This window comes from Polypterus senegalus, chromosome 17, assembly GCF_016835505.1.
Source record: "Polypterus senegalus isolate Bchr_013 chromosome 17, ASM1683550v1, whole genome shotgun sequence".
Lineage (NCBI taxonomy): Eukaryota > Metazoa > Chordata > Cladistia > Polypteriformes > Polypteridae > Polypterus > Polypterus senegalus.
This window is the reverse complement of record NC_053170.1, coordinates 27,080,158-27,093,208: the sequence shown is the minus strand read 5'-3', so window position 1 is coordinate 27,093,208 and position 13,051 is coordinate 27,080,158. Positions and strand designations below refer to the sequence as shown.

At 39.3% G+C, this 13,051-nt stretch overlaps 1 protein-coding gene across 5 annotated transcripts in view; it reads left to right on the top strand.

Moving 5' to 3' along the window:
* LOC120517927 (transcription factor HIVEP3) overlaps positions 1 to 13,051 on the top strand; it is a 512,318-nt gene that overhangs the window by 417,757 nt on the left and 81,510 nt on the right. The gene's annotated exons all lie outside the window — the stretch shown is intronic.

Below are 13,051 nucleotides of genomic sequence, written 5' to 3'. Positions count from 1 at the left end.
TTCATTCCTGTTGTCTCTGTCAATTCTGTTTGCTGGCCATAATCTGGAACCTCCGTACAGTCCTCAGCCTACCGTAGCTCACTCATTAGTTCATCAGCACGGCCGATGCTGCTCTTCACATCCTTGTACTCTCTGACACCTCTCCATCAAGCTGCCATGTTTATCATTTCATTTCACTCTGAAACATTTTTCTCAAAAGAATCTTCTCCCATCACTACTCAAACCCACCCCTTTTCATCTAACTTGTCTCCCACCTGGTGCCTGCTGATTACAGCGCCGCTGCTGCTTAACAGTAATTAACTAAAACGAGCGCACACAATCACATGTGCATCCTGCACCAGCACGAGTTACTCTGCTGGGTTGTGCTTAAAACTAACAAAACTACTAATAAAGTAGACAATGAAAACACCCACAGACTCATTTCACTACACAAACGAATAGAAGGCCACAGCAGCTTAAGTGTGACCAGAATTTCTGGGACAAGACCAAGAACTGCATGGTCCTCTAGAACGGAGCTGTTGAAGACTGAGGACAAAGTACTGTAACAGTGATGGTGGCAGTTAGGGGGATTAGTGTCATGTTCAAGGGCATACTGGGATGTGGTTACCAAGTGCTGTATGTATGTCTACTTTATTAACACCGTGGACTTTCAGACAGCAAATTAGTTAGTAAAAGTGTGTCAAGAAATGCTACGGGGGCTTCTTAATACCAACAGTAGTACTCATGCATAATGCCTCAATGATACTGGGAATGCACTTTTTCATAAATAAAATGTTTTTCTTTCTTTTTAGTCATTCTGAAGTATATTTGTTGTTAGTCATAATACAATACTATCTATTGTTATATATCTGTTGATTGAGCTTCTGTAAAAAGCCAAACTTCTCCCTGTGAACAAATAAAGTTCTATCTATCTATATATCTATCTATCTATCTATCTATCTATCTATCTATCTATCTATCTATCTATCTATCTATCTATCTATCTATCTATCTATCTATCTATCTATCTATCTATCTATCTATCTATCTATCTATCTATCTATCTATCTCTGTCTGTCTGTCTGTTATAAAGTCTCTTCCATAACTAAATAACCAATAAATAATCTAATAAAAACAGTGCTGACCATGGGAATTAAAAGCATTCAGTAAATAAATAAATAACCCAAACTAGGGTTAAAATCAAGTGTAAACACAAAGAGGTAAAGTTAGGTTACTTTTCTGTTCCCGGAGCCTCAGTGCCTTTCTTTCCTGTCTCTTCCCCACTTGCCTATCAGTCTCATCAATGAAGGCAAGACAGCCATCCATTAAAAAGGCTTTGGCCCCAGCCACCTCAGGCCGTCACTCGCTGGGACACCCCAAGCACAGTGCCATCGTCCATACACCATCCTTAAGCATCCATATGACGATTCTCAAAGTCTTTCGGCCACTCCTGTTCCCAGGATACTCAGCAGGAGCAACCTGACCTAGGAGTGCTGTTTCACTTGCTTCCTATGGGGTTTCTTCTCGAGCGTCATACCTTCTCTCTATCATGACCAGCACTGAATTTTAGGGTCTTTTAGCCTTTTGCCTATAGTGGACACCATTTTGCATAAATTCATTTGGCATGGTATCTGTGGTCGTGACATCGAGTTCATCAGCAAGGCGGGATAAAATGTCTATGGATACAGTAAGCTTTATCCGATCTGTGGATAAGTCCTTCAAAACTCTTAACAGTAATTCTTCCTTTGTGATTGATTTTCATGTCTTGTTTGGTTTGTGACTTATTGTCTGAATTCTAGCTGTGATTCTTGTCTCTTGTTGGGTTTCATTCACTTCATTTTTATTTTATTTGTTTTGTTTTGCCTTCTGTGCGCACCTCCCATTCAACTCAAAAAGTATATGTGCTTCCTGCCAAGTCAGGACACTGTCCATGGCACCAGCTCACACTCCCCATCACCTCCTCTTAATTATTTTCAAACTCTGTGTCTTTTCTCTCTCCTGCTGCATAAGGCTCAATCTGTCCAGCATACACCAACGCCCACGTGTCTGAGATACGCTATTTTAAAACAAAAATCCCACGGACCCCTAGCGTGCTTCATCACAGTATCACTTATAACAAAAATGAAGGGTTAAAGAGAAATCCTCATTTCGTTTAAAGCAGTACGTCTGGCACGTCAGCACTGTATAATAAAAGAGTAAAATTGGCCAAAGTGCTAATTTAAAGCTGGGCCCTTAAGCTCTCAGTCTAATGAGTAATTTGCATGTTTTATTTGACCGGCCTAAATGCTTCTAATTGCCTGTTTGATCAAAGAAGTCTCTTTTTAAATCCAGTGCCTTCTAGCACGGGGAACTCAACAGTAATTCGGCTAAGTTTACAACCCCATCAAAATTCTTACACTGTAACAGGAGCTCCAATAGGAATAAGGCCAAAAATAATTATATGCCCAACCATCAAGGAGGCCCTAAAGATGCAAAACAAAAGCAAATCATCATTCGGTGCCATGCTGAAGACATGGTCTACTAAGCAACGCAGTGATGCTTTCATTCAAGTCAGTTTGGTAAAAAGCAAAAGAAGTAACAAATCAATCTGTCAGTCATTGAAAGAAAAAAACAAACAGTCGGCATTACCATTTCTGTCACTTACAAAGAGACGTGTAGGGGCGATCTTGAGAAGAACACCACAGAAGACCAAATAGGCAAAAAAAAGGATGACTTAATATCAAACAACATTACTGCACAAGAGCTATGTGACAGACAAGGAGTAAAGCGATACAATAATAATAGCATCAAATAAACGTAAAGCCTCTGTAGGCCCGCCTCGTACAACAGAGATCCCTCAGTATACCTATAGGGTGGTTGGTCCACTTACCCACCTCTTGAGAAATCAGTAATGCATTTCTTCTTGCTTTCCAGACCTTTCTTTGAACCACACCGGCTTCTCACCCTCCCTGCCTTGATGACACTCTGCTCTTGACTCTAAGCTCACGTAAATGTTGACTCAAAGGTGCTTTTATGTTTCCATGTCGTTATCCATTCTGCTCAAATCCCTAAACTACTTCTGGGATCAGAAATGCCCAGGATGACTTCCAATCCTGGTAATCCAGAGATCCCCTGGCAGCCCCAGGTACATACAGAGGGGCAGGGCAACCCTGTAGAGCAGCGTTTCTCAACCTTCAAGTATTTGCGATCCGAGTTTTCATAACAGTTTTAATCGCGCCCCCCTAACATTTTTTTGAAATGTAGATGCATATTTTATTATACCTACTTAACTTTTATCGACATTTATCTAACTCTATATGTATTGTTCTAGTATCAGAATGTAGTTTAAGTTAATTTGTTGTGGTTTCAATAGATGTTTTTTTATTATTTTTGATTCTTGTTTTCTTTTTTTCACATCTTCGCGCCCCCCTTTTTGTTACTTTGTGCCCCCCTAGGGGGGCCCGCCCCACAGGTTAAGAACCACTGCCGTAGAGGCCCGATAAAGCAGGAGACCACGCATAGGGCAACATGTCTTTGTTGTAATATAATGTCACTGGGGTAGTTAGATCTGTGAATCCTTCTTTTATTGTTAATGCTGGCACCTCTGCCAGGGCCTTCAGAAATATTCAGACCCCTTCATTTTATTTACATTTTGTTATGTTGCATCCTTATGCTAAAATCATTTAAATTATTTTTTTCCCCTCATCAAATAACACTCATTTGCCCAGAATGGCAAAGCGAAAATAGGATTTTAGAAATTTTCACAAAACTTATTAAAAACCAGTAATGGCACACTAATACACTTAACTTATAGTTTTCATCCTCTTTCTCTGTATGTTTAGCATTCATTTGCTCAGAGGTTGATGTGCTTGCTGCTTTCTGAGCAGCTCTTCTTTTCTCCACCCTAGCGGCCCGCTTCTACTCTTCTTTCGTCTGCATCTTTTCGCGTTAAAACTGATTAAGTCAGTGTTTGTGTTGAAATTACTTTGTACTTTTTCTTTCATTTTTCACTTAAGATGGCACTTAAATCTTCAATCTGCCTCAAGAATGATTTAAGATATGAAAAAGTAGGGGAAGTGACGTTGAATGTGGTAGGAATGCGAACGGGTGCCCAAACGCATGCACCACACAGCCGCCCAGCTGCATACTGCCCAGAGTTGATTCTACTGTACAATAAAATAAAATAAAAATAAAAAGAGGAATAAAAATCATCACCCTGAAAGTGGACAGTAGACATCACGTAGTATATGTGTACCAAATTTCAGGTCAATAGTTCAAACGGTTTGTGAGCGACAGGTGATTTAAAACAGACAAACGGACAGCAATGGTATCACATTGTGAAATATCACATTGACACAAGTATTCAGACCCTTTGCTTAGTGCCTTGTTGAAACACTTTCACCAGGTTTCTTCGGTATGACACAACAAGCTTCACAAACCTGGATTTAGGGATTTTGTGCCATTCTTCTCTTCAGATCCTCTCAAGCTCTTTTTGGTTGGATGGAGACCATCAGTGGACATGTGACTTCTGATCTCTTCAGGGATATTGGATTGGGTTCCAGTCCATATTCACAGAGTTGTCCCTAAGCCTCCCCTGGGTTGTCTTTGCTTTGGTCATTGTCCTGCAGGAAGGTGAACCTTCATCCCAGTGGCGAAGGTGAACCTTCATGGAGCAGGTTTTCAGTAAGGCTTTCTCTGTGCTGTGCTCTATTCAGCTTTCTCTCAACCCTGTCTGGTCTCTCAGTCCCTGTCACTGAGAAACAAACCCACAGCGTAATGCTGCCACCATCATGCCTCATCATTACTATGATATTGTGTAGGTGAGCACTGCCTGGTTTCCTCCAGACATGATGCTTAGAATTGTGATCAGATAGTTCAACGTTGGTTTCTTCAGGCCAAAGAATCCTGTTTCTTGTAGTCCTTTGGGTGCCTTTTGGCAAGCTGCAAGCTGATTTTCATGCTTCGTCTGGCCACATTGCCATAAAGCCCAGATCGGTGGAGTGTTGTAGTCATGGTTGTCCTTCTAAAAGTTTCTTCCATCTCCATCTGGTTGCTGGCCACCTCTCTTATTCCAAACCCTTCTTCTCCGATTGCTTAGCTCAGTCAGGCAGCCAGCTCTAGGAAGTGTCGTGTTTTTTCCAAATTTTTTCCTTCGAAGAATTATGGAGGCCACTGTGCCCTTGGTATCTTTCAATGCTGCAGAAATCTTTTTGTAGCAGTCCCCAAATCTGTGACGTGACACAATCCTGTCTTTAAGCTTTGCAGCCAATTCCCTCAACCTCATGGCTTGGCTTTCGCTCAACTGTGTGACCTTCTATAGAGAGTTGTGTGCCTTTCTGCATCATGTGACCACAGGTGGACGCCAAACAAGACACAGAAATATCTCAATGATGATCAATAGAAATGGGATGCATCTGAGCAAAGGGTCTGAATACTTGTGTCAGTATGATATTGTGTATGATACACTTTTGCTTGCATTCCTGCAAGGCTCGTCCTCCTCTGTAATTATATGTTAGCCAAATATCTGACTATTGAGTATTGGTCTTATATATTCTAAATTTCTTAATGAATGTAACAGTCAGAATATAATGCTGTTAACTGTTGTTTTCATTGCTCCAGGCATTAGGAAGCATACATTATGGAGGTTTTTTTTTTTACCTTATGTTTGAACATTACAGCCATTAGAATGCAAATTGCACACCCTTAATTTACATAGGCCAAATTCTGTTCGATTATATTAAGTGCATACTGATTACCACTTCAGGAAATCGCACTCAAATGGCAGAAATTGCTACGATTCAGATTTCCCAAATTGTAAAAAAAGAAAGAAATAAAGAAAAGTGCCTGCCTTGCTGTCTAGCTGTCTGCCTGCTCAACTTTGTCTTTAGAAGTAAGTCTGCTTTTTCTGTTCAAAGTTAACATAGCAAATATACATTCTCAGCACTGCGTCAAAACATTTCATTTCCGTATCTGGACATTTTTTTTGCAGCTTGCAGTTATAGTCTGTAGACTTTGAATAAGTTGAACACCTGCCTCCCAAATTCTCCTAAGTTCAATTCCTCTTCTGTAGGCTGATCGCTATAAATTACAATTGCAGTTCGGCTTATGTTATGCAGCAATCTCTTGTGCTGCTCTTGAAAATGTAGTTCTTGGAATAGCATGAAATGAAATCACTTGTTAATGTGAGCCTCAAAAGAAGATAATCATGAGTGATACCAGACTAGGTTTCTAGATAGAATCAGGAGAGACTGCAGAAATTTAACATTAACACAAAAAACACAAAATTCAAACATTTAGACTGTGTCTGCAAACCTTTCTAAACTCACCGTCTCACTTCGTCATTATGGGTTATTGAGTGTAGATTGATGAAACAAATGGCTGACGTATCCATTTAAAATGAAATCTACAACACAGTGAAGTGTTTCAAAACAGAAAGGGGTCTGAATACTTTCTGAATCCTCTGCTAATAATGTAACAAATTCAAGGTGATATGCCCACCCGCTTTCCATCCAGTGCCCACCGAGCCGGTGTGAAGCACATAGTCATCGAAAAGGTATTAAGTGGTTCAAGTTGGAAAACCATTGCTTAACACAAAAGAATGAGGTCTTTTCCTGGGCGTGTGTCATACTGTAGCTTCAAAACAAATGAAAACTGTGACCTTTCAAAATGGCAAGAAATGTTAAGTAGCCTTCTCTTTTAGTTTGTCATAACTACATCCTGCTTTTCGAGTGTTCCAACAATGTAGCCGTGAAATCTCTTTCCATATTTTGCATACTTTCTGCAAATACATTCCACAGTGTGACTTCTCCATTCTGCGTGCTTATTTCTAATCCATTAGTTGCTGTACGACGTCCCCCTCCCATACCAAGGAGTACAATAAATTCAGAGTGTACTTCTCAACTCGAGAGAGCTTCTTGGAAGCTGCAGACATATTGATCACCTTTCTTGAGCATAAATAATACGTATGTCTGCCCCAGACTCATTTCCAGTTATTTTAGATCAACAGTCTACATTCCTGTAGTTGAAAAAATTCCACTGTAACGTGTTCTTAGTTTAATATTCATTATATTTCATATGCTCAGTGTGGTTGAAGTGAAAAGATTTTTGGTTAAGTTGTAATGATAATGTAAAAAGGTATAATAGTCATGTAAAGAAGATGGTCTGTCTTATTCCTCTATTATTTGTTTAGCTAGTTCACATGTTATACAAGTCTCCAAGATTAGATATTTAGAAAGTTCCTAAATTAGATTAGATAAACTTCATTAATCCCATGTGGAAATTCAGATGTATACATATATATATATATATATATATATAGATATATATATATATATATATATATATATATATATATATAACATAGATATATATATATATATAACATAGATATATATATATATATATATATATATAATACATAGATATATACAGTATATAGAAACATAAAAATTAAGGATACAGACCTCAGGACAGATAATACAGACATTCAATCAATCAATCAATGTATATTTTGCAGATATTTAAAAATGAACTTAACAAGGAAGCATTGAATTGCCTGATAGCAGTGGGCAGATAAGACCCCCAGAAGTGCTTCATAACACCTCTTTAGACTTTCACTAAAAGTGCTCCAAGAAAGCGTCCCCTGGAGGCAATGGAGGGGATTTTTTTCATGATGGTATCCAACTTTGCCACCATCCTCTTTCCCACAAAAGCTTCCAAAGCTCTTCTACTTTTTTCTTTTTTACATCTATGAGTAAAAACATTATCGTCTTTTATAGTACCCATTTGCTGGTTTGAAGCAATTGCTCACAAAGCTATTTTTACAGTTTTCCATAATGAGAATTCTCAGAATAGCTTGGTCGCATACACCTGAAAAATTCTGTGTTTTTTACAGAGAGAGTTTTTAATATTGGCTAGAAGCAAAAATAAATGTGTGTCTTAAGTTAAAGTTAAGCATCTAAAATGGCAGTTGTTTTACTGTAAAGCTGATGGCCCAACACAAGAGAGCTGTACAAAAGACAGCCAGTGCTGACAAAGACACAATGCTAGTGAAGCCCCTTCAGTAGTAATTTCTCCATTACTCCATTTCTCCATTAGTGGTGGTCCACTGGAGATTAGTAGTATAGACATGAACCAGTGACGTGCGGTGAGGTTCAAGGCTGGTGAGGCACTGACTCCTTGTCTGATTTACAAATATATGAACCCAGAAGAGTAGCCTATTCACTGAGTGCAGGCTGCAAGTCACAATATCCCACATTAGTCCAGACATTGTCACGAGTTGAGAACAAAAGACACAGAAAGCAGCAAAGGCAGTTTCTTGTAGGACAGCCACACAGCTAGTCTTTTTGGGTGTACCACTTTGTTTGAAAAGAGCAAGTTGTCTTTTGTCCCTTAGTTTGAAGCAAGCCTTTTAGCTCTGGCATTGGTCTTCTGTTATTTATCACTTCCTGTTTTGACTGAAATTTTCAAGCTTAGATAATCTTCCATTTTGGCAGTCAGTCGGAACAAAAAATAAAAATAAATGGACCGCTGCAGTGCACTTAACTTTATGATATCTCTAACTTATTGGCACCTCTGCATAAAAGAGCAGCAGCACCGAACACCTGTTGGGCTCAAATGCGCCCCCTTCAGGGTGGCACAGTACTGTCTGCCTCACCTTGTGCCTTTTCACTGCGGTTTTATGTTCGATCAGCAAGACTACATATGTCACACACCTTCATTAAATATATTAGCCAGACTGTGGAAGGTCAAGGTGTATAATAAACGCATGTGCAAACATTATATTAGTGACATACAGAGAGACAACATCAGGCACGCTCCAATTGCCTGCATCAACCCTGTGTGTGAGGGAGAGCGCAGTCCAAGGTAAGGTGAGGCTCGTCACTGCCACACTTCGCATTTCTCCCTTATATTTGAACAGGAAATGTGCCAATTCAGTGATTTCGACTATAAAAATGATAAAAATTATTGGAATCATACAGAAAATAAATTTATAGCACAGACCAGTGGACAAATTTATTTTATGTTATCATTATTAGTTTTTTACTTTTCATGGTGACAGGTGAGGCTCTGCTTCACTTGCCTCTCCCGACCGCTCGTCTCTGGCATGAACATGCATTTCCCATTGGGCTTAAGGTGCTAAAGTTTCACTTTTGCTTATGTATGTTCATACCTTTCTGATCAATCCTTTTCTGTCTGCTGGTCTAACTCCTTCTGTTCTGCAAAGAAGCTCTCCATGGTATGCCTTAACAATCGATGCTGGGCCTACTTCTCTTTTCTCTTTACCTTCACTCCTTAGGTTATTTTGCTTCTTCTCATAGGTTATCTTATCTATTTGTATGTTGATAATGCACAGATCTTCCTCTTGTTGCACTTTTGCAACCCTTAGGTTTTAGCTCCGATCTCCATCTGTCTCTCTGCTATCTCATCCTGGATCAATACTCATCAACTTAGACTTATCCCTTTAAAACCCAATATCCAGGTAGCACTGCATTTGAAGATGTCACCCTTTCACCATCAGTTATAATATTCAGAGAATCCAACTGTTCCTCACTGAATTATGCCATGCAACTCATTGTTTACTGGCACTGGTTCTCTCTTGGCTGGACTATTGCAATTCTCATCTTGCGGTGCTTTCTTCAACTGCTATCAGGCCTCTCCAGCTCCTTCAGAATGGAGCACCTCAGCTGTTGTCATCTGTTCCTTGTTTCACTCCTACTACTCCTTTCATCCAATCTCTTCACTGGTTTCCTATTGCTGCAAGGATCCAGTTCCAAACTCTTACCTTGACCTAATGGTTATCTGAATAGTTCTGCTGCTCAGTATCTTCAGTGTTTGGTCTCTCCATATATCCCTTCAAGGGTCCTCTTGTTTGTCTATTGATTCCCCCTGCTCTTGCCAAATCTGCTTTTATGAACTGATGGTGACCAAATACCAAAATCCTTGCAATTTCATCAGAATCATGGTTTGGACTTGCTCAGAGTTGTCATTGGTATTGCACATGGACAAACATCCTGATTCTTCTTTGTTTTTAACACTAGTCCGACCATTTTGGAACTTCTCAATCCATTTGTAAACATGGATTTTGGCCAAAAACCATAAAAAGCAGATCACTGCTTGCTGCATTTTCTTTGGTGCAAAGAGAGAGCCAATGGGCCATGTTTACTATGAGAAAGCAAGAAGAGATACAGATTGATCAAAGTATAACATTTACCAGTGTGACCACAGGCATAACTACACAGCCAAACCAAAGACAATCATCACAAAAGTGCAGATGATTATTGACTTAACCTTCCTTGGATATAATAACGCTCAAGAACTGAGATGTCAACACAATAAAGATAGCTTTATCTATTAGTAAGAAACCACTAATACAAATGAAATAAAGAAAAATGGACAGAACAAATCATAAAACATGATGAAAAACACTATACACAAATGGAGAGGGAACACACAAACATGTAAATGAAAGGGTAACAGTGCTGTGGAGTTTATAGCTACACTACATTCAACCCCTCAGTAAAAGTCTACAAGTATCCAGGTGTTGGTATTTCCAGTTGCAGAGGGTAATTAAGCTGGACACATCTTCAATTTGATGCCTCTAACTCTGGGGAGGAAAGTGTCCACAAGCTCTTTGGAAGCAGCAGGCATGTCATCACATGGCACAAAACCTAAGACTAATAATGTTCTGACATGCAGAGGAAACTTTTCATTGTGTTTGCAAATTCCACTTGCTGCATGCATTTATCACTGTGCATTTTTGCGTTGGCCCATCACACATCTACACTTATGAAATCTAGGAATGGTAAAGTCTAGTTTTAATGCACCCAACTATTTTCAGAACTCAGTTTTTCCATTATAGGGTAATGGAGATCTAAAGTCTGATTTGGCACCAGTCCAAGAAAGGGCACCATTATGCATACATCCCTCTTGCCCAGGCCAATTAAACAAGAAAAGGCAAACTCAGTGAACTTTGTGCTAACCCCTTAGATGCTGTGTTCCCTGGAAATTTAACTGGTAACTTAATATATCTATTTTGTGCTGACAATGAAACATACTTGGTGAAGTGGAGTTGAAAATAGCACAAATATGATTCCAGTGCCATGTAGCATGCTTGATTTTATATCTAGCTATGTGGTGCAGAAGTTGAGAAACATTATACTTAAGTTTTATAGTGCAATTGTGAGGCCAAGTGTGAAATTGCATGTGCTGTTTTGGACTTTTATTTACAAGAAGCACATAACAGAGGTAGAAAAAGTGGTAAAACAAGCTGGCAGGGTTTTTCCACTCTTGTGCTTCACAGACTCCAACGCCCAGCCATCACCCTGGGCCCTTTTTCACCTAAATATCTCTTTCAAGCAGTATGCCAAGTATTTTGTTGGACTTTGTTTTCCTAATGAACATTTTTGTTCCGTTCTCATGCCTTATTTCTTGTTTAATCTTTTTTGTCTACACCTAAACACATCCTTGCCTGCTTGTGTAATTCTTGTTTCTGCTTGTACAGATTCCTGACCTTGGCTCCTCCATCAGTCCATTGACAGTCTGAGGCATTCTGCCTTTAATCAGCACCAGCAACTGACATATCTCAACACTTGTGGGCACTCAATGTACTCACTTAAACCTAATGCCATGCCTCGCCAGCTGTTCTTGGTAATTTCACTGGTGGCATTTTCTTTTAATTGGTGACATGCTTACATGAAGTTTACCCTTTAAATGTTGGTGTCATGTGGTTCCTGAATTTTCACTTCTGCTGTCGTCTGGGGCTAATTCACATTTAAACATTTTGCCTCCTCCTAAACTGCATCTTTTGCAGCTCCCTTTATGCTTCTTCTTACCTGGATAAATTACTGACCTTGGCCTATAAATCATGCCCTTTTGATCTCATCACCATTTTGAATCATGCTTGCAAGTGTTTTCTGAATTCATTTAATCCACTTATTATGCCATAGCATTGGTTCACATTGTAATGAGCTTGGGAACTCAAGAAATAAAAAGAAAAGGACCAGGTAATAGAGCTAATTGAAAACAGTCAAAAACCGGGTGTAGCAAAAGTCTAGTGTCAGACCTAAAATGAGGGGTAGCAGTCTTACTCAAACCTACTGGCAAAAGTTTTTGGGCATTTGAGTATCCTTTCTTATAAATAACTTGCAAACCAAGAGAGGTCATTGTTTGTTTTAAGTGTGTGCACATATTTGGACATTGAGTTAGCCGCCATCTTAAATAGTGTCTATGTGATGACGTTACCTGTCACAACATTGTTGATTATGTGGTAGCAAGAAACAGGAGTGTTGGGTGGTTTATTTTAGTTAATGTTTCCAAACCTTCCCTGAACGTTTTGGTATGAATTTGCATTTGATTCAGGGGCTTTCTACCTCAGGCATTTTGTTGATGACATTGGTTCCTCACTTTACTGTTTAGTTTTACTTTTGTGGACTACGTTGGAACGCTTCCACCACCATTTTTTGAGCTCTCATTTTCAGAGGCTGTGTCCTATAAGGTTGTGAGCCATCAATCACAAACGCAATAGGATAAAAGTTTACAATGAGGTCACAAATTCAAAAAAACAAGTCTTTACTATTACATCTGGTTAATGATCTACGGGATAAAAACCTTTGTTTTTGATTTTGTTCAACCCTGATTCTCATCTCTTGTTTTGTTTTTGGCTGCTGTATTCTTGATCCTCTGGTATTCAGCCCATTTCTGTCTTTTGACCACGTCTTTTCTAAAGGTTCCCTTTCAAAATCCCACTTTCTCAGTATGCCTTCAGTTGACACTACTAACGAGTCTCCTCTTCCCACTGACAGACATTGTCTGTTTTCACTTAGGCTTAGTGTCATGGTTTGCCATCTGTTCACAGCTTTTTCACTGTTGACATTTTCTATTTCTTGGTAAGTAGCATAATTGCATGAAGATCATCGCCCGTTACGCTAATTATTTAAGGCAGGACTTTGGCCTCCATGAGTCACTTGATTTTTGCCGCCCTTTTGCTGTTCTTATTGGATTCACTTACAGTTATGTGGAATTGTGGAACAAGGTACTAAGCATTTTGGTCTATCTTAGCAACCAGCTGACCTTTACTTTTGAATATGACATT